Source organism: Scyliorhinus torazame, chromosome 4 (assembly GCF_047496885.1).
Source record: "Scyliorhinus torazame isolate Kashiwa2021f chromosome 4, sScyTor2.1, whole genome shotgun sequence".
NCBI lineage: Eukaryota > Metazoa > Chordata > Chondrichthyes > Carcharhiniformes > Scyliorhinidae > Scyliorhinus > Scyliorhinus torazame.
In genome coordinates, this window is record NC_092710.1 from 47,351,353 (window position 1) to 47,371,074 (window position 19,722).

Genomic DNA, 19,722 nt, shown 5'->3' on the forward strand with positions numbered 1-19,722 from the left:
AAATATCCAACCGGGGTTTAGTTAATGACCTACTGCAGGCCCTCCTTATGCCCGCGCAGATTTCCGTTATTAAATGCGCTGCCCACACGAATGGTACAACCCCAGTTGACGTTGGTAATGAACGAGCAGATTGTGCAGCGCGAACAGCCGCGCAAATTCAGCAAGTGATGGTGTAGAAGACAGATATGAAAGTGTATAACTGAAAAGTTTCTCCCGGCCATTTTCGGTGAGGTTTGGTTTTAGTGTTTAGTTTAGTCAGTTTTGTCCTTTATAGTCTCCATTTTAGAGATGTCTTTTGGGCGTTCTGTCAGTCTAACAGTCTGTGTCAGTGATGTTAGTCCACTTTTGACTTTGAGTTTGAGTTTAGCTGAAGATTAGCTCTCTCTCTCTCTTCATGTTTCATTGCCAGACTTTGACCTTTAAAAAGTTACTTTCGAGCTGTCTGCCTAAGCAAAGAAAGATAATGTCTGTAATTCTCTGAAAGCTTTGAATTGTTTACGAATTGCCTTTTAAATGACTTTCAAATTGTAATCAAGCGACTACAAATAAAACAATTCTTTTTGGCACCTGAGGAGTTTATACTGCAAATTTCTGCTGAGTTCCAGTATTCGCAAAGTGCTACTGATAACCGAATAGCAGAGATGATATAAATTCCTTCAACTATACACAGTCGAATAATACAAGGAATCGAACAACTTAACACAGTCTACAAATATTATAAATCTTACAACTTGTCGTATTGCGCCAGGACTTGATTCATCAACTAAGCTTCCCCCAAACTTGGCGTAGTTCGACAGGTTAAGAATCTCTATAAATTATAGTTTCCTTTAATTGGCGAGCCAGCCAGGAGTCGAACCTAGAATCTTCTGATTACAAGTCATTCGTTTTGGCGTAGTCAGGCAGTGGGGGGGAGTACTGAGGACGACCTTCGGAGGCCCAGGTGACGCCGGAAAGCTTCGAAGATAATCGGAGGAGGTCGGGAACCTTCGGGAAGCTTCGGAGACAATCGGAGGAGGCCCAGAAGACAGCCGGAACCCACGGCTAGACTAGGGTAAGAAATATCTTTTTCACCCATTAAAAGTCTTAAAGCCGCATCAATCAGTACTTCGACCCTTGAAAAGAACATTTATTATAAACTGTGTTAAATAAATCAAGTGCCAGTCGGTCAGACTATCAGACGTGACTGGAAGATGAGTCACTGCAGTAACTAAAATAAAACGGCAGTCAGCGATCAAGAAAAGTTATGGCTGATCCTAATCAAAGTGTAGATTCAGAGCCTTTAGAAGGCAGAAAATTACTCCCCACTACATCCAAGGGGGGTGCTGGAATACCAGATGTTTCTGTTGAAGGGGATTGTAGATCTTTCACTCGTAGATATTTTAACCTATGTGAAACCTCAAAGAAAATTGAATCAAAGTATGATATCCCCAGAGGACAGTGGTCCTTCAATAATATCAAGAGCGCATGGGGAAAATGCACACGATTACACGGTGCAGAACGTGTAAAATGGTCCTTGGTAATTACGGGACAGATACACAGTCAGCAAGAGATCATTGTTAAAAATAAAAGTGATCATCAGCTTCAGTCCACTAAAGACCAACTAAGTGCAGTTCTTGAAGATTTGCAAGATGCAAAATCCAAACTTGAGCATTATGATGAAATTAGAACAGATTTGCAAAATAAAACTTCTGAACTCCAGCAGTTGTCTGTTCAAATCGGAGAATTTCAAAATCAAGTTTTTAAAGTGGAGTCAAAATACCAACAGTTACAATTAAATACTGAACGAAGTGATGATAAGTATAGGTCTACTAAAAGGCAACTAATTACAGTTGTTGAAGAATTGCAAGATGCAAAATCCAAACTTGAAAGAGATTTGCAAGATGCAAAATCCAAACTTGAGCATTCTGATGAAATTAAAACAGATTTGCAAGTTGCAAAATCCAAACTTGAGCATTATGATGAAATTAAAACAGATTTGCAAGATGCAAAATCCAAACTTGAAACAGAATTGCAAGTTGCAAAATCCAAACTTGAGCATTATGATGAAATTAAAACAGATTTGCAAGATGCAAAATCCAAACTTGAAACAGAATTGCAAGTTGCAAAATCCAAACTTGAGCATTATGATGAAATTAAAACAGAATTGCAAGATGCAAAATCCAAACTTGAAACAGAATTGCAAGATGCAAAATCCAAACTTGAGCATTATGATGAAATTAAAACAGAATTGCAAGATGCAAAATCCAAACTTGAAACAGAATTGCAAGATGCAAAATCCAAACTTGAGCATTATGATGAAATTAAAACAGAATTGCAAGATGCAAAATCCAAACTTGAAACAGATTTGCAAGATGCAAAATCCAAACTTGAGCATTCTGATGAAATTAAAACAGATTTGCAAGTTGCAAAATCCAAACTTGAGCATTATGATGAAATTAGAACAGATTTGCAAAACAAAACCTCTGAACTCCAGCAATTTCAAATCCAAGTTTTTAAAGTGGAGTCAAAATACCAACAATTGCAATTAACTACTGAGCGAAGCGATGATGAGTATAGGTCCACTAAAAAGCAACTAATTGCAGTTGTTGAAGAATTGCAAGATGCAAAATCCAAACTTGAGCATTATGATGAAATTAAAACAGATTTGCGAAACAAAACCTCTGAACTCCAGCAGTTATCTTTTCAAATAACAGAATTCCAAAATCAAGTCTTTGAAGTGGAGTCAAAATACCGACAATTGCAATTAAAAACTGAGCGAATTGAACTTGAAAATTGCAAGTTAGTGAAAGAAAGATGTGTTTTAGAAAGGAATATAACCAGCGTGACTGAACATTGCAATTCTTTGACAAACATGCTTTCTGTACAAAAGATTGAACAAACTCAGAAAGCAGTCCAAGCCACCCACCTAGTGGCACAATCGGCAATTGCACAGCCGAGATCAATTGTTAAAAATAAATCATTTTCTCTGTCGGATGAATCAGACGAAGATAGTGTTCCTACAATACAAAATACTAAAGCAATTTGACTAGCCCCTTTAAAACGCAAACGGGTTAGGGTTGGAAGCAAAAAAATAGAAGAAGATGGTGAAACTATCACTAGAAACATATTTGACCACCAATGGGTTCATGAACAAATTGATCCTTCTAAAATTGACGAATGGTCCAAGGGCCTTCCACACCCTAAAAAGGGTGGTATGACCACATGGGATGGAATTCACAGATTACAAGCCATTTACAGTCTCCACCCACTTGATGGAGTACAAATTCTGACTATCATGCTAGGTACTCGTATAAGTTTAACCCTTAAAAATGAAGTAGAAGTTCCCTTTGGAGACGATTTGCAAAATTTAGAAGCTGGTTGGCAAGCAGTCAAGAATTGGCTATTAAAATTCCGTCCCCCGAGGACCAATTGGTCGAAGATCACAGCTTGCATTCAAAAAAATGATGAAGATATTCAGGATTTTGAGGAAAGATTTTACATACTTGGATGGAATATTCAGGGATGACACTCGACCAGGAAAATGACACATGGGATGCAAGCACTTTAAGTCCATTAGAAGCGGCTTTTATAGCCGGTGTTAAACCTGGAATTTCTGCTGCCTTGAATTTGGTTTTACCAGCTTGGGCCACAGCTGGCACATACCGAGACATAGTTGACCGATGCATTCAGATAGATCGTGGTTTGTACAATCAGGCAACTTTTAACACTGCAGCTGCTCAAATGCAGCCTATTGCTCAAATCCAGCCCATGTTACCTGCTGCTCCAGCGGCGGCTGTTGCAGCACCTGCAGGAATATCAGCAGTAACTACAATTTCACCACCGGCGCCAGGGCAAACATGTACCCTTGCTCCATTAAAATCGCGTAAGGAAATACCACAATGTATTTTCTGTGGTAGAGTAGGACACTGGATGGCAAAATGCTATCAAAAACAATGGATGGATTCAAGAGATGATAATGAAGTAGAAAATATTCATTACAATACATACCCACCTCGTGGTCAATTACGTAACTCACACAAACAAGACGCACCTAGGGTTACGTTCCAACAAGACACACCCAGACTTGCGTACAGGGATTCTAGACCCTCCCAGCCATACCCACGTAGGGAGGAACCGTACCCACGTAGGGACGAGCTGTACCCACGTAGGGAGGAACCGTACCCACGTAGGGACGAGCTGTACCCACGTAGGAATCTATACGATGATGATAATGCTATGAATGAAATGTTAAACAGCTGTCCTCCAGCTCAAAGAAGTTCTCTGTATGATAATTCAAAAAACTACTAGAACCCACTCTTGATGATTCTCTCCATTTCTCTCTACATGCACTTGTGGAACAAAAAAATGATGGACTATATATTTCATTCAGAGTGGGAGGCATTTATATCGATTTTTTATTTGACACTGGAGCTGAACTTACCTGTGTTACTGAACAGAGTGCTGCTTTCTTTCCCCTAACTGTAGAAACAATTGAAGCTTTTGCTGCAGGAGGAGGCTCGGTCACTCTTCGGAAGACTAAACCACTGCTTTTAGAATTTGGACCACATCAACTGATGACATCAATATGGGTAGGTCCGGTAACACAAGCACTTCTAGGTATGGACATCTTATCACAACTAAATTCTTCATTCAATTTCAATAATGGAAAAATCACCTGGTCCATTAGACACATCAAAAAAGATGAAATACAAAGCCATCCAATTTGGGCAATTGACAAAAATGATTGTGGTCTTTTAAAAATGGAACCAGTCACTTTTATGGGATCCGCTCCACCTTGTACCAAACAATACCCTATTAATAAAACTTCAATTCAAGGCATTCTACCTATAATAAAACAACTTGAAGAGAGGGGTATTTTAATGCGCATTCACAGTTCATCAAACAGCCCTGTATGGCCTGTAAAAAAGGCTAATGGCACATGGCGCCTCACTATTGACTATAGAAAGGCAAATCAATTCATTGTCAGAAAAGCTCCTTTAGTGGCAGATCCATCTACAATCTTTAACTCTTTAACTCCTGACCTTCAATGGGTTTCAGTTATTGACATGGCAAATGGCTTCTGGTCAGTACCACTGGCTAAATATGTACAACCATGGTTTGCTTTTACAGTCAATCAGCAACAGCACACATGGACTAGACTACCGCAAGGTTTTCATAATAGCCCAACTGTTTACCACATGGCTCTGCAGAATCATCTCAGGCAACTGCCTGATCTGCCTTCCACCATTATTCAGTATGTAGATGATGTTCTAATAGCCTCCATCAATAAAGATGATCATGACAAAGACTTACGGGTGGTCTTGAACCACCTCAGTACAAATGGTCACAAAGCTAGCTTTGCCAAAGCACAAATTGCCCAGGAAGAAGTTGTTTACTTGGGTCAGAAAATTTCCAAAGGCAAAAGGGAACTTACTCAGAACAGAACAATTGCCATCAAAGCAGCTAAAGAACCCTCAACTGTAGAGGAAGTCAGATCTTTCTTGGGCCTCTGTAATTTGAACAGAAATTGGATTGATTCTTATACTCAGTTATGTCAGCCATTAAATGATCTTTTAAAAGGAAACAGAAAATCAAAAGATCAAGTTAAACTCAATTCAGAACAAAAACAATCATTTCTGAATTTGAAAAAGGTCTTGTGTTCGGCACCAGCCTTAGGTATTCCAAACAACGGAAAACCTTTTACCATGTTTGTTCATGAAAGAGATGGTTACGTGACTGCATTTCTAGCTCAAGAACATGGTGATCAGTTAAGACCAGTTGGGTACTATTCCCTTAAACTTGACAATGTGGCACTGGCATTTGGCAGTTGTTTACGAGCCATGGAAGCCACATGTCGAGCTGTAATGATGACATCAGGCCTTGTTCTAGACCAAAAATTAACCATTAAATGTCCACACTCAGTCCATTCTCTACTATCCATGAACAGAGTGTCACAAGTTACATCAGCTAGATGGACTAGGTGGACAGCAGTACTGGAAGCTCCCAACCTATGTTTTCACAAAGCTAGTCCTATAAACCCATCATCCTTGCTCCCGCTTCCCGAGGAACAAAAGGGAGGGGAGGGAGAAGGGCATGACTGTGTGAAAATAATAGAGGAAATGGAAGAAGTACGCTTAGTAGAAGAAGAGCCACTACAGAACCCAGATTTAATCCTAATCACTGATGGTTGCTCTTTTATTGACAAGGGTATCAGAAAAGCTGGGTGGGCAGTCACAAGCCCATACGAAGTATTAGCTGAAGGAAGCTTGCCCCCAGGTACATCAGCTCAGCAGGCCGAATTAAAGGCACTAACAGAAGCATGTGATGTGGCAAGATATAAAACTGCTAACATCTATACTGACTCCAGATATGATTTTGGAGTAGCACATGATTTTGGCCATCTGTGGAGAAAAAGAGGATTTTTCACAACGGCAGGTACACCTATCCGAAATGGACAGGAAGTACAAAGTCTTCTAGAAGCTATGGTTTTACCAAAAGAAGTATCAGTTCTAAAATGCAAAGCCCATACTCATGGGGACTCTATGGAAGCAAGAGGAAATGCTCTTGCTGACCAAGCAGCAAGGGAAGCTGCCTCCCTTTGTGCCTCTCAGTGGCATCAGGAATCCAGTCACATTTACAAATTGGGAGTAACTACCTTATTACATGATTTACGTGAAATGCAGAATGATTGTACAAAGGAAGAAAAATGGACATGGTTAGAATCAGGTATTCAACCAGGTGATGATGATGACATTTGGAGAGAAGTTCAAACTTGTAAACCAGTTGCACCACAATCGCTAATGCCTTTTTTAGCTCAACAAATTCATTCATGGGGACACATATCACCTCAACAAATGATGGATCGATTCCATAGAAGTTGGTGTGGTAAAGGATTCAAAAAACATGCACAATTGGTAGCAAACCGCTGTGTAACCTGTCAAAAGAATAACTTGGGACCCATAACATCAATGCCTCAATTAAGAGCTCCTGCTCCTGCAGGTCCATTCCAGGATATACAGGTAGATTACATCAGCCTTCCTAAATGTCAAAAGTACAATGACGTCCTTGTAATAGTGGATAAATTCTCCAGATGGGTGGAAGCTGCTCCAGCTCGAAGAGGGACAGCTGCCCATACAGCCAAAGTGCTATGCAAAGACTTTATCCCGAGATGGGGAGTTCCAGCTAGCATTGACTCAGACAATGGATCCCACTTCACAGGTGCTGTTTGTAAGGAAGTCTGTAGACTACTAAACATTGACTGGAATTTACACTGTCCTTACATCCACACTCACCAGGACAAGTGGAACGTGTGAATCGAACTTTGAAAGAAAGACTGTCTAAATACAGCCAGGAAGGCATGAATTGGGTCCAAGCTTTGCCAATAGTGTTATGCAGTATTAGAGCTACACCAAACAGAACAACAGGCCTGAGTCCATTTGAAATCATCACAGGCAGACCAATGTCTCTGCCAGGAACTATTGACTTGTGGAAAGCAGACTGTCATTTAATGAGTGATACTTTGTTGTCTTACTGTCAAGATCTAACAAATGCAGTTAGCTCTGCTTCTCAACAGGTGTTAGCTGCTTGGGGAGATCCTCCAGAAGGTGGGCACGACCTGGTGCCTGGTGAAGAAGTGTACGTTAAAAGGCTGCAAAAGGAACCCTTAGGATCAAAGTGGGAAGGTCCTTTCGTAATCCTTCTCACCACCCAATCCGCTGTGAAGTTAAAAGGAAAGAAAAGTTGGATTCACGCATCACACGTGAAGCGCGCATACAAGTAAAATGTTTGCCGCAATTTTAATTTTCAGTTCTGTGATTGGCTTTGTGAACGTTGTATCAGAACTGAATAAGAACACATTCCTTTACACATCTACGATATATGCTAAAAACTTTAATATTTCCAATTGTTGGGTATGCATTGCAACCCCTACTAACTCAGGGGAGGGTATTCCCTTTCTAACTATTCCCTTTAATGCTTCAGAAACGGCAGAATGGTACATCTATCAAAGTGTCCCTCACTCTGTGGTGATCCGTTCTGGAGCATATTCATGTGAAAAAGGAAGGTTCCAGGTTCGCATCCAAAAATATATTAAACTATGGAAATCTGCAGGTTATCCACTAAATACCTTTTTAGGATGGCACCAACTTAAATATAACCCTAACCAAAAACCTCAACATCTCAACCTCCCAACTAATGGTAAACAAAACGGATCAATTTGCTTCATGAGTAAGAACCCTAAAGGGATACAAATGGGTAATAATATTTGTACTAATTATGTAGATGTTAACACAGCTTATAAATGTACAAACGATCTCTTACAAAGAGTTCTGCTGTCCTCAAAGATAACAGGCATACCTAATCTCAAAAATAATAAAACATTCGAAGACCGATGGTTCTTAGAAAATATTTACTTATATTCTGCTTATAATGGAACTTATTTTATTTGTGGTAATAAAGCATATCCCTGGCTCCCAACATCCTGGTCAGGATCTTGCTATTTAGGATACATTGTACCGGCCATTCGTCATGTGATTAATCTTCCTCATGCTTCAGAAGCAGTTGCTCGAAGGAACAAACGTTCCATTTTCTTAAAAGATGCAATTTTTGATGGAATGATTCCTTTCTATCAGGAAATGAGGATGGAGAATAAATTGAATAAAATAACAACCATCATACAAAACGAAGCAGATTACACCGCCACTGCCCTAGATAAAATTTCTGACGAAATGCGAGCAATTCGAACCGTGGTATTACAAAATCGAATGGCACTTGACTATGTGCTAGCTGAAAAAGGTGGCACCTGCGCCCTGATTGGTGCAGAATGTTGCACTTTCATTCCCGATAACTCGAAAGAAGTTAAAGATTTGGCATTACATATCCAAAACGAAATCAAAAAACTTGATCCACCCCAATTTATCTCTCTCTGGGATAAAATTTGTGGGTGGCTTGGACCCACTGGAATGTCCACAATAAGAATAATCTCATTCTCCTGTGTAGCTGTATTCACCATTTACATAACATACCAATGTGCTAAGTGCATAAAAAACCTATTCGCTAAACGCAGGGGACCAACTATCAGAATGATTCAAACTAACCCAACGGTACCCGTAATTGATGAACTTGAGCTGAAATACTATTATTGAAACATTACTGATCAATCAACTATTTGACTATTATTAACATATTGTATAATTTATTAATACTGAATCAGTAGGATCAAATTTGATTAATTCATTAATTATAATAATTATTTTGACTGTATTATTAACATTGTATAATTTATTAATACTGAATCAGTAGGGTCAAATTTGATTAATCTATTAATTATAATAATTATTTTGAAATGCCTGTTGTATTTTAAGTGTCAATTTTATTGTTTAAAACTACAATGATCCTTTGCGCTTTTACCTATCCTATCGCATTAATGATGTATTTTAATCTTTTCTGAAGAGATGACCACCTATGTTCTAGCCCTCACGCAAGTGCTCAAGGAACTCCATGGCCAGGTCCACGCGACTCACCAGCCATCGCCCCCAGTACCTAGCTCACTTTCAGTCCAGCCCGGTAGTTATGTCATGGTCAAAAATTGGACTAGGAAGGGGTCGGAGCCGCGATGGGACGGGCCCTTCCAAGTTCTCCTTACCACCCCCACAGCAGTTAAAGTGGAGGGGCGAAGTGCTTGGGTCCACCTACATCACTGTAAATTGAGTCCATCTCCACTACTGTAAAAGGTCGGATACAAAACTGCCTCCCTTCTCCAGTGCTATTTTACAGGTGTGGAGCATGATGGAGTGGCTACGCATCGTCCGTATGATATTTGGCCTCACTTCGCTTGGCGTGTTATTGGCGATGGACATGGAAAAGGGGAATATTATGTATCTGTGTAGCCCCAACCAATCTACAAGGTTACATCACCTCTGCAATGGTGATGTTCTTCGCTGCCCCCATATACGAGGACATGGTATCGGCTCATGGAAGGTCATCAAAGTTAAGGAGAATGCAGGAGTCATGAAGCAGTTGCACCGGTCCCGGCGATGGGAAGGGAACATTATGTGGACATTGCCTTGTTTTTGGAATACATGTAAATTCGATTTTGGATGTGTTAAGAGTGGTGCAATAAAGGTAAAATCAGGCCGTCAGGAGAGCGTAGGAAGAGGCTATGAGAAAGTGAAAGGGACTAGAGAGAGGACAGGGCGTATGAGAAGGGAAGTACAGCTAGAACGTAGGTTACCGGGAGATACACTTAAGTTAATTAAAGGCCAAACTGAGGAAAACCCGGGAAGTATGAATCTCTTCTACCAGATTTACCACCGCTTGTATGGCCAGGGACGGGTTGTCTGCTACCCAAACCCCGCAGCGGTGTCGAGGTTATTTTCTGTTTCACCGCTTTGGGGCACTCCCCAAACGGTGGTCCATTGTCAGCATTCCGAACCACTGCCCGAGCAAGTCACTCTTCCTTACGATCCGGATTCAGCACCACCGGCTATTTGCCTTCCCCTTCCTCGGGATAATTCCCATTCACAGTACGATAGGCTGCGACGGTGGAGGGCGTACATACCTAGCCACTTCACTCCCAATAGGGATTCCTGGTCGTACGAGAATTGCTTCAGCAGTGAAGGATACGGCTGTTTGCTGGTAGAGGTGGACACAAATATAACATATCTGTTTCCCACCTGTACGGACAGGAGGTGCCATATCACCCAGGCATCTGGCCAATGCGTTTGTTACAACACCACTTGCGTTCCATTGAACGCCGGCCTCCAGCTCCTTTGTGGCTGGGCGAATGTCTCTCATATCACTGTTGGGACTAGGGCTTTCCGCATTGCTAGGCGGCCCGAATGGGCGTTTCAAAGTTGGATAAACTGGGCTACTGGAGGGTCCTTACGCAACCGATATGCTGATTGTGATGCTAGCCTGCACACGGAGCAAGGATACTACTTTTTATTTAATGGTACAGCGACCAATGTTTTGTCACCCCCATTTCCCCGCCGAATTGCTATAGGGACTCTAGTCCCTACCACAGTCCCCTGCCCTTCGGCGTGGAACTTGCATAATCAGTTAGCACGCCGGGCAGTCTCTGCTGAATTTTGCGAGAACTGGAAAAAACCTCAGGTTCTTGCACCCAGCCGGGGCCACTCAGCCGGGTGGGGCATTCTGGGCGTATTGACACTGGGAGGTGTGGGGGGTTCCTTGGCTGTCAGTGATCGGAATTATTTTATTTGCGGCCTTACCATCTTGGGAAATGAAACCTTGGGAGCCCTCGGGGCAATAACAAAGGAGTTGTCTCAGCTACGGTTGTTTGCAATGCAGAACCGGTATGCTCTTGACTATCTTCTGGCCCGTGAGGGTGGGGTATGCGCCATAGTGCAGGGCAAGTGTATCGTGGGAGTTCAAGACTTGACCGCTAACATCACTAAATTTATGGATCGCATACGGGATCACTTGGACGGGATGCAGGATCCTGGCTCTTGGGGTAACTGGGGATTTGGAGGTTGGAAGGACTGGTTGATAAATATGGCCATGTATCGAGTGGTAGCTATCCGCTGCATCTTTGTGGGCCTGGCCATCCTTAAATGTGTGATGGGTAGAATGCGGGGTGCACTGGATCAGATCACCGCCCCAAGAAATTTAACTGTTAAAATCCATGAGGGTGAAGCAGATGAAGGGGGGCTAAGACAGGAATTGGAAATGCAGCGACAGGTCTTTTTAGATGAGGAACCGTAGCTATGGATTGGATAGTTCGGTTATCATGGAATGATAAAAGGAGGGAATGACGAATGTGATATAAAATAGTTACTTTAGAGATATTAGTTAATGTAATGTAGAAATAAGCCACTTTGATTCTGGCAAGTAGAGACAAAGGATTTTAGACCGCATGGAAAAAAGCAGGAAGAGGTGTGTCTATGAGAGTGATGCTGCATTGATAGGGGCCGGAGAAAGGGATTGGAAGTGAGCCAATCAGAATAGATCAAACAAGTCAGGAGGGACATAGGATGACCTATGGGTGTCGAGTATGTGAAACTTGATGCCATTTGAATGTATCAGTACTGATCTCTTTGTCTGGGACATTCACTTAGTTCCCGGGGCTGCAGAGAGCAACATGTTATCTGTATCACTGTGGACTCGGTAGCTTGCAAGCTGAATAAAATAACTAATGTTATACCTGCAAATCCATCTCGACTTTTATTGAGGCCAGACTGACGGATAAAGAAATTTGGGATTCAACATTTGCGAGGGAAATGAGCTGGAGAGGCTGAATTACCAGTGAAGGAAATTTTAAAGATACAATATGAGACTTTGATATGAGCTATGAGAGTATTGTCGCAATGGGCCCTGGTAGCTCAGTCGGTAGAGCATCAGATTTTTAATCTGAGGGTCCAGGGTTCAAGTCCCTGTCAGGGCTTTGATTTTGGCTCAAGGTGTTTGCTTCCCAATGAATGGTCAGAAATAAAAAATAAAGAATGCAGGATGCTTTCTGAAAAGTGGAAGAACCGTGACAACGTCGTGTTTGTCAAATTGCAAGAGCCGTCCTGAATTTTCAAGAATTTTTGCTAGATTTTCAGTGAATGTAAAAACTCTCCTGGCCTTGTCCTGCATTATACCACTGTAGTTTTCTGGCCAAGTTTAATCACTTCCCAATTCACAAAATATTCCCTGTTTGTATACTTCTTTCCTGCAGAACTGCTTTTAAATTAATAACTTTCAGAAATAACTGCAATTTTTACAGTTTCAAAAGCCCAGTGCCGATGAATATTTTAGTTTGCACTCTCAAAGTCAGCAGGATAAATCAACAATACTGATGTTTAATCAAAACAATTGAAATCTGTTCTACACTTGCAAAGCTTTCAGGCAGATTGGTGCTGTGGCTTAGATGGTTAAAGCACCTGTCTTGTAAACAGGAAATCCGGAGTTCAAATCTGAGCAGTACCTTTATACATTCAGGTCGAAGCATGTAGCCTGTGAAGAATGCTCCTCATTTAATGGTGAACACAAAAAATGTTGACAACATTTCTGTGGTACTGACCTTCAAGATTGCTTTCCCCTGTTTTATGTCAAACTTGATTCAAACTTCCGTATCTCCCATTTTTCACGCAACTTCCATTTACCTCATCTACTCCATTGCATGTAACCTCGCTTCAGCTCTGAATAAGGATCACACGGATTTGAAACATTAACTTTGTGTCTGCCTCCACAGACATCCTCAAATTTTATGAGCTTTAATCCAATCATTTTTTGTTTCTCATGCAGATTCACAACATGTGCAGTATTTTCCTTTGAATGCACGACAGGATTGACCTCAGGAAATCCAGTAGGAACATTTTGAATGTCTGTCAGCGATGTCTGTGAGCAAAGATTGAATGATTAAATGATTTACTCTGATGAAGAGTGACCCAGCCTCGAAACGTTAGCTCGGTTCTCTCTTCACAGATGCTGCCAGACCCACTGAGATTTTCCATCATTTCCTGTTTTTTTTCAGATTTCACATCTGCAGTAATTTGCCTTTTTATTGGACGATATATGTTGCTGCATGTCAGCAAGAACGATTTGGGCGGGATAAAGGATGGGGCGTTTTCCATGAAGATGTGGCATTGACAGATCTATTTACACCCTGAAACTTTGCGATTTACATAATTTGCTACTTTACTAGATGAACTTACTTGCGTTCACACTCTGCCACAACAAACAACAGATGACACGCTTTATTCCCTCTCTCAAAATACAATCTGTATCTTTGCAGCTTCCGACTGGTATCTCGGCGAACTAAACGTAATCTTCAATGTCTTGAAGTCCCAGTGCATGTCCCTGGGTAACAACAGTTGTCACATCACAGGTCATTGGTAAAATGCGAGTCCAAGTTGAAGAATTTGAGAAAGAAAGCCGAAGGGAGGCTGCCGGTCTGCTTGCGAGGGAAATGAGCTGGAGAGGCTGAATTACAAGTGACGGAAATTCAAAAGATACAATATGAGACTTTGACGTGAGCTATGAGAGAACTGTTGAAATGGGCCCTGGTAGCTCAGTCGGTAGAGCATCAGACTTTTAATCTGAAGGTTCAGGGTTTAAGTCCCTGTCAGGGCTTTGGTTTTGGTTCAAGGCGTTTGCTTCCCAATGAACGGTTGGAAATAAAAATAAAGAATGCAGGATGCTTTGTGGAAAGTGGAAGAACCGTGACAACGTCGTGTTGGCCAAATTGCAACAGCCGTCCAGAATTTTGAAGAATTTTTGCTAGATTTTCAGTGAATGTAAAATCTCTCTCCTGGTCTTATCCAGCATTATACCACTATAGTTTTCTGGCCATGTTTAATCACTTAACAATTCGCAAAATATTTCCTGTTTGTATACTTCTTTCCTGCAGAACTGCTTTTAAATTAATAACTTTCAGAAATAACTGCTATCTTTACAGTTTCAAAAGCCCAGTGCCGATGAATATTTTAGTTTGCACTCTCAAAGTCAGCAGGAGAAATCAACAATACTGATGTTTAATCAAAACAATTGAAATCTGTTCTACACTTGCAAAGCTGACTTGCAGATTGGTGCTGTGGCTTAGATGGTTTAAGTGCCTGTCTTATAAACGAGCGATCCTGAGTTCAAATCTCAGCAGTACCTTCATACATTCAGGTCAAAGCATGTTGCCTGTGAAAAACGCCCCTCGTTTACTGGTGAACATAAATAATCTTGACAACATTTCTGTAGTACTGACCTTCAAGATTGCTTTCCCATGACTAATTTCAAACTTCCATTTTTCACGCAATTTCCATTTACCTTTATACATTCAGGTCAAAGCATGTAGCCTGTGAAGAATGCTCCTCATTTAATGGTGAACACAGACAATGTTGACAACATTTCTGTGGTACTGACCTTCAAGATTGCTTTCCCCTGTTTTACGTCAAACTTCCATATCTCCCATTTTTCACGCAACTTCCATTTTCCTCATCTACTCCATTGCATGTAACCTCGCTTCAGCTCTGAATAAGGATCACACGGATTTGAAACATTAACTTTGTGTTTGGCTCCACACACATCCTCAAATTTTATGAGCTTTAATCCAATCATTTTTAGTTTCTCATGCAGATTCACAACATGTGCCGTATTTTCCTTTGAATGCACGACAGGATTGACCTCATGAAATCCAGTAGGAACATTTTGAATGTCTGTCAGCGATGTCTGTGAGTAAAGATTGAATGATTAAATGATTTACTCTGATGAAGAGTGACCCAGCCTCGAAACGTTAGCTCGGTTCTCTCTTCACAGATGCTGCCAGACCCACTGAGATTTTCCATCATTTCCTGTTTTTTTCCAGATTTCACAACCGCAGTAATTTGCCTTTTTATTGGACGATATATGTTACTGCATGTCAGCAAGAACGATTTGGGCGGGATAAAGGATGGGGCGTTTCCCATGAAGATGTGGCATTGACAGATCTATTTACACCCTGAAACTTTGCGATTTGCATAATTTGCTACTTTACTAGATGAGCTTACTTGCGTTCACACTCTGCCACACCAAACAACAGATGACACCCTTTATTCCCTCTCTCAAAATACAATCTGTATCTCTGCAGCTTCCCACTGATATCTCAGTGAACTAAACATAATCTTCAATGTCTTGAAGTCCCAGTGCATGTCCCTGGGTAACAACAGTTGTCACATCACAGGTCATTGGTAAAATGCGAGTCCATGTTGAAGAATTTGAGAAAGAAAGCCGAAGGGAGGCTGCCGGTCTGCTTGCGAGGGAAATGAGCTGGAGAGGCTGAATGACCAGTGAAGCAAATTCAAAAGATACAATATGAGACTTTGACGTGAGATATGAGAACATGTTTGAAGTGGTCCCTGGTAGCTCAGTCGGTAGAGCATCAGACTTTTAAGCTGAGGTGCAGGGTTCAAGTCACTGTCAGGGTTTGGATTTTGGCTCAAGGCGTTTGCTTCCCAATGAACTGTAGGATATAAAAATAAAGAATGCAGGATGCTTTATGGAAAGTGGAAGAACCGTGACAACGTCGTGTTTGCCAAATTGCATCAGCTGTCTAGAGTTTTCAATAATTTTTGCTAGATTTTCAGTTGATGTTTAAACTCTCTCCTGGACTTGTCCTGCATTATACCACTGTAGTTTTCTGGCCATGTTTAATAACTTCCCAATTTGCAAAATATTTCCTGTTTGTATACTTCTTTCCTGCAGAACTGCTTTTAAATTAATAACTTTCAGAAATAACTGCAATTTTTACACTTTCAAAACCCCATTGCCGATGAATATTTTAATTTGCACTCTCAAAGTCAACAGGAGAAATCAACAGTACTGATGTTTAATCAAAACAATTGAAATCTGTTCTACATTTGCAAAGTTGTCTTGCAGATTGGTGCTGTGGCTTAAATGGTTAAAGTGCCTGTCTTATAAACAGGCGATCCTGAGTTCAAATCTCAATAATACCTTTATACATTCAGGTTTAAGCATGTAGCCTGTGAAGAATGCTCCTCATTTAATGGTGAACACAGAAAACGTTGACAAAATTTCTGTGGTACTGACCTTCAAGATTGCTTTCCCTTGATTTCTGTCAAACTTCCATATCTCCCACTTTTCACGCAACTTCCATTTTCCTCATCTACTCCATTGCATGTAACCTCGCTTCAGCTCGGAATAAGGATCACATGGATTTGAAACATTATCTTTGTGTCTGGCTCCGCAGACATCCTCAAATTTTATGAGCTTTAATCCAATCATTTTTAGTTTCTCATGCAGATTCACAACATGTGCAGTATTTTCCTTTGTATGCACGACAGGATTGACCTCAGGAAATCCAGTAGGAACATTTTGAATGTTTGTCAGCGATGTCTGTGAGCAAAGATTGAATGATTACATAGAACATAGAACATAGAACGATACAGCGCAGTACAGGCCCTTCGGCCCACGATGTTGCACCTAAACAAAAGCCATCTAACCTACACTATGCCATTATCATCCATATGTTTATCCAATAAACTTTTACATGCCCTCAATGTTGGCGAGTTCACTACTGTAGCAGGTAGGGCATTCCACGGCCTCACTACTCTTTGCGTAAAGAACCTACCTCTGACCTCTGTCCTATATCTATTGCCCCTCAGTTTAAAGCTATGTCCCCTCGTGCCAGCCATTTCCATCCGCGGGAGAAGGCTCTCACTGTCCACCCTATCTAACCCCCTGATCATTTTGTATGCCTCTATTAAGTCTCCTCTTAACCTTCTTCTCTCCAACGAAAACAACCTCAAGTCCATCAGCCTTTCCTCATAAGATTTTCCCTCCATACCAGGCAACATCCTGGTAAATCTCCTCTGCACCCGCTCCAAAGCCTCCACGTCCTTCCTATAATGCGGTGACCAGAACTGTACGCAATACTCCAAATGCGGCCGTACCAGAGTTCTGTACAGCTGCAACATGACCTCCTGACTCCGGAACTCAATCCCTCTACCAATAAAGGCCAACACTCCATAGGCCTTCTTCACAACCCTATCAACCTGGGTGGCAACTTTCAGGGATCTATGTACATGGACACCTAGATCCCTCTGCTCATCCACACTTCCAAGAACTTTACCATTAGCCAAATATTCCGCATTCCTGTTATTCCTTCCAAAGTGAATCACCTCATACTTCTCTACATTAAACTCCATTTGCCACCTCTCAGCCCAGCTCTGCAGCTTATTTATATCCCTCTGTAACCTGCTACATCCTTCCACACTATCGACAACACCACCGACTTTAGTATCGTCTGCAAATTTACTCACCCACCCTTCTGCGCCTTCCTCTAGGTCATTGTTAAAAATGACAAACAGCAACGGCCCCAGAACAGATCCTTGTGGTACTCCACTTGTAACTGAACTCTATTCTGAACATTTCCCATCAACCACCACCCTCTGTCTTCTTTCAGCTAGCCAATTTCTGATCTACATCTCTAAATCACCCTCAATCCCCAGCCTCCGTATTTTCTGCAATAGCCTACCGTGGGGAACATTATCAAACGCTTTGCTGAAATCCATATACACCACATCAACTGCTCTACCCTCGTCTACCTGTTCAGTCACCTTCTCAAAGAACTCGATAAGGTTTGTGAGGCATGACCTACCCTTCACAAAGCCATGCTGACTATCCCTGATCATATTATTCCTATCTAGATGATTATAAATCTTGTCTCTTATAATCCCCTCCAAGACTTTACCCACTACAGACGTGAGGCTCACTGGTCTATAGTTGCCGGGGTTGTCTCTGCTCCCCTTTTTGAACAAAGGGACCACATTTGCTATCCTCCAGTCCTCTGGCACTATTCCTGTAGCCAATAATGACATAAAAATCAAAGCCAAAGGTCCAGCAATCTCTTCCCTGGCCTCCCAGAGAATCCTAGGATAAATCCCATCAGGACCCGGGGACTTATCTATTTTCAGCCTGTCCAGAATTGCCAATACCTCTTTCCTACGTACCTCAATGCCATCTATTCTATTAGCCTGGGTCTCAGCATTTTCCTCCACAACATTATCTTTTTCCTGAGTGAATACTGACGAAAAATATTCATTTAGTATCTCGCCTATCTCTTCAGACTCCACACACAACTTCCCATCCCTGTCCTTGACTGGTCCTACTCTTTCCCTAGTCTAAGAGTAGGGAGGGCACCTTCAAGGTTAGTGCCATGGAGATTTTGCCAATAAATTCTGCATTCACCATTAAATTGGGAGCTTTTCATAACAGGTTACTTGTTTTGACCTAAAGGTATAAAGGCACTGCTGAGATTTGAACTTAGAATCTCCTGTTTACTTAGACAGGCGCTTTAACAAGCTAAGCCACAGCACCAACTTAAACCAGTACTGAGCCGACTTCCGGTTGCGGCAGGGATGAGCTAGCCGCACGTTTCGGCGGCTCCAGCTCCGACGGAACTTCGGGCTCTTTTAAGAGCCCCAACGGCCGAAAAACCCGGTGCGAGGCGCGAGGGAAGGGAGCCCCCCCCGAACGACGGAGGGAAAAACCGGCGGCGGCGGCTGCAGCCCGAAGAATCTGCAGCCAGAAGGTCAGAGGGAGTGGAACAAAATGGCGGCAGAGAAACCACAGGTGACATGGGGGGGGGCCTGAGCAGGACGAGGTGGTGAGACGGTGCGTGGACCTGCTGAAGAAGGAGGTAATGACCCCGATGTTCCAGGCAATTGAGGGGCTGAAGGAGACTTTAAAGACCCAGGAGACTGAACTTCGCGTGGTAGAGCAGAAGGTGTCAGGTATTGAGGACGGGGTCCTGGGCCTGGCGGTCAAGACTCAGACGCACGAGGCACTTCATAAAAAGTGTGCTGACAGGATTGAGGCCCTTGAAAATGGAGCGCGAAGGAAGAACCTCAGGATACTAGGTCTCCCGGAGGGTGTGGAAGGAGTGGACTGTGGAGCGTACGCAAGTAAGATGCTGAGCTCACTGATGGGTGCTGAGGCCCCTGCGGGCCCCATGGAGGTGGAGTGGGCAAATCGGATCCCGGCGAGAAGACCAAAAGCGGGAGAGCCACTGAGGGCGATAATCGTGCGATTCTACCGCCTTAAGGACAGAGAAGAGGTCCTGAGATGGGCTAAAAAGGTGCGGAGTAGCAGATGGGAGAATGCGGTGGTAAGGATCTACCAGGATTGGAGTGCGGAGGTGGCGAGAAGAAGGGTGAGCTTCAACCGAGCCAAAGAGGTTTTGCACAAAAGGAAGGTGAAGTTTGGGATGCTGCAGCCGGCAAGACTATGGGTCACGCATCAGGAGAGACACTA

General features: G+C 42.2%; 2 non-coding genes across 2 annotated transcripts; both read left to right on the forward strand.

Annotated features, from left to right (window-relative positions):
* The first annotated feature begins 12,309 nt into the window (after positions 1-12,309).
* Positions 12,310-12,382, forward strand: trnak-uuu (transfer RNA lysine (anticodon UUU)). Its single transcript has one exon. It is a non-coding gene; the product is annotated as a tRNA-Lys (tRNA).
* Positions 12,383-13,982: 1,600 nt separating this feature from the next.
* Positions 13,983-14,055, forward strand: trnak-uuu (transfer RNA lysine (anticodon UUU)). The gene has a single exon. It is a non-coding gene; the product is annotated as a tRNA-Lys (tRNA).
* The last annotated feature ends 5,667 nt before the right edge of the window (positions 14,056-19,722 follow it).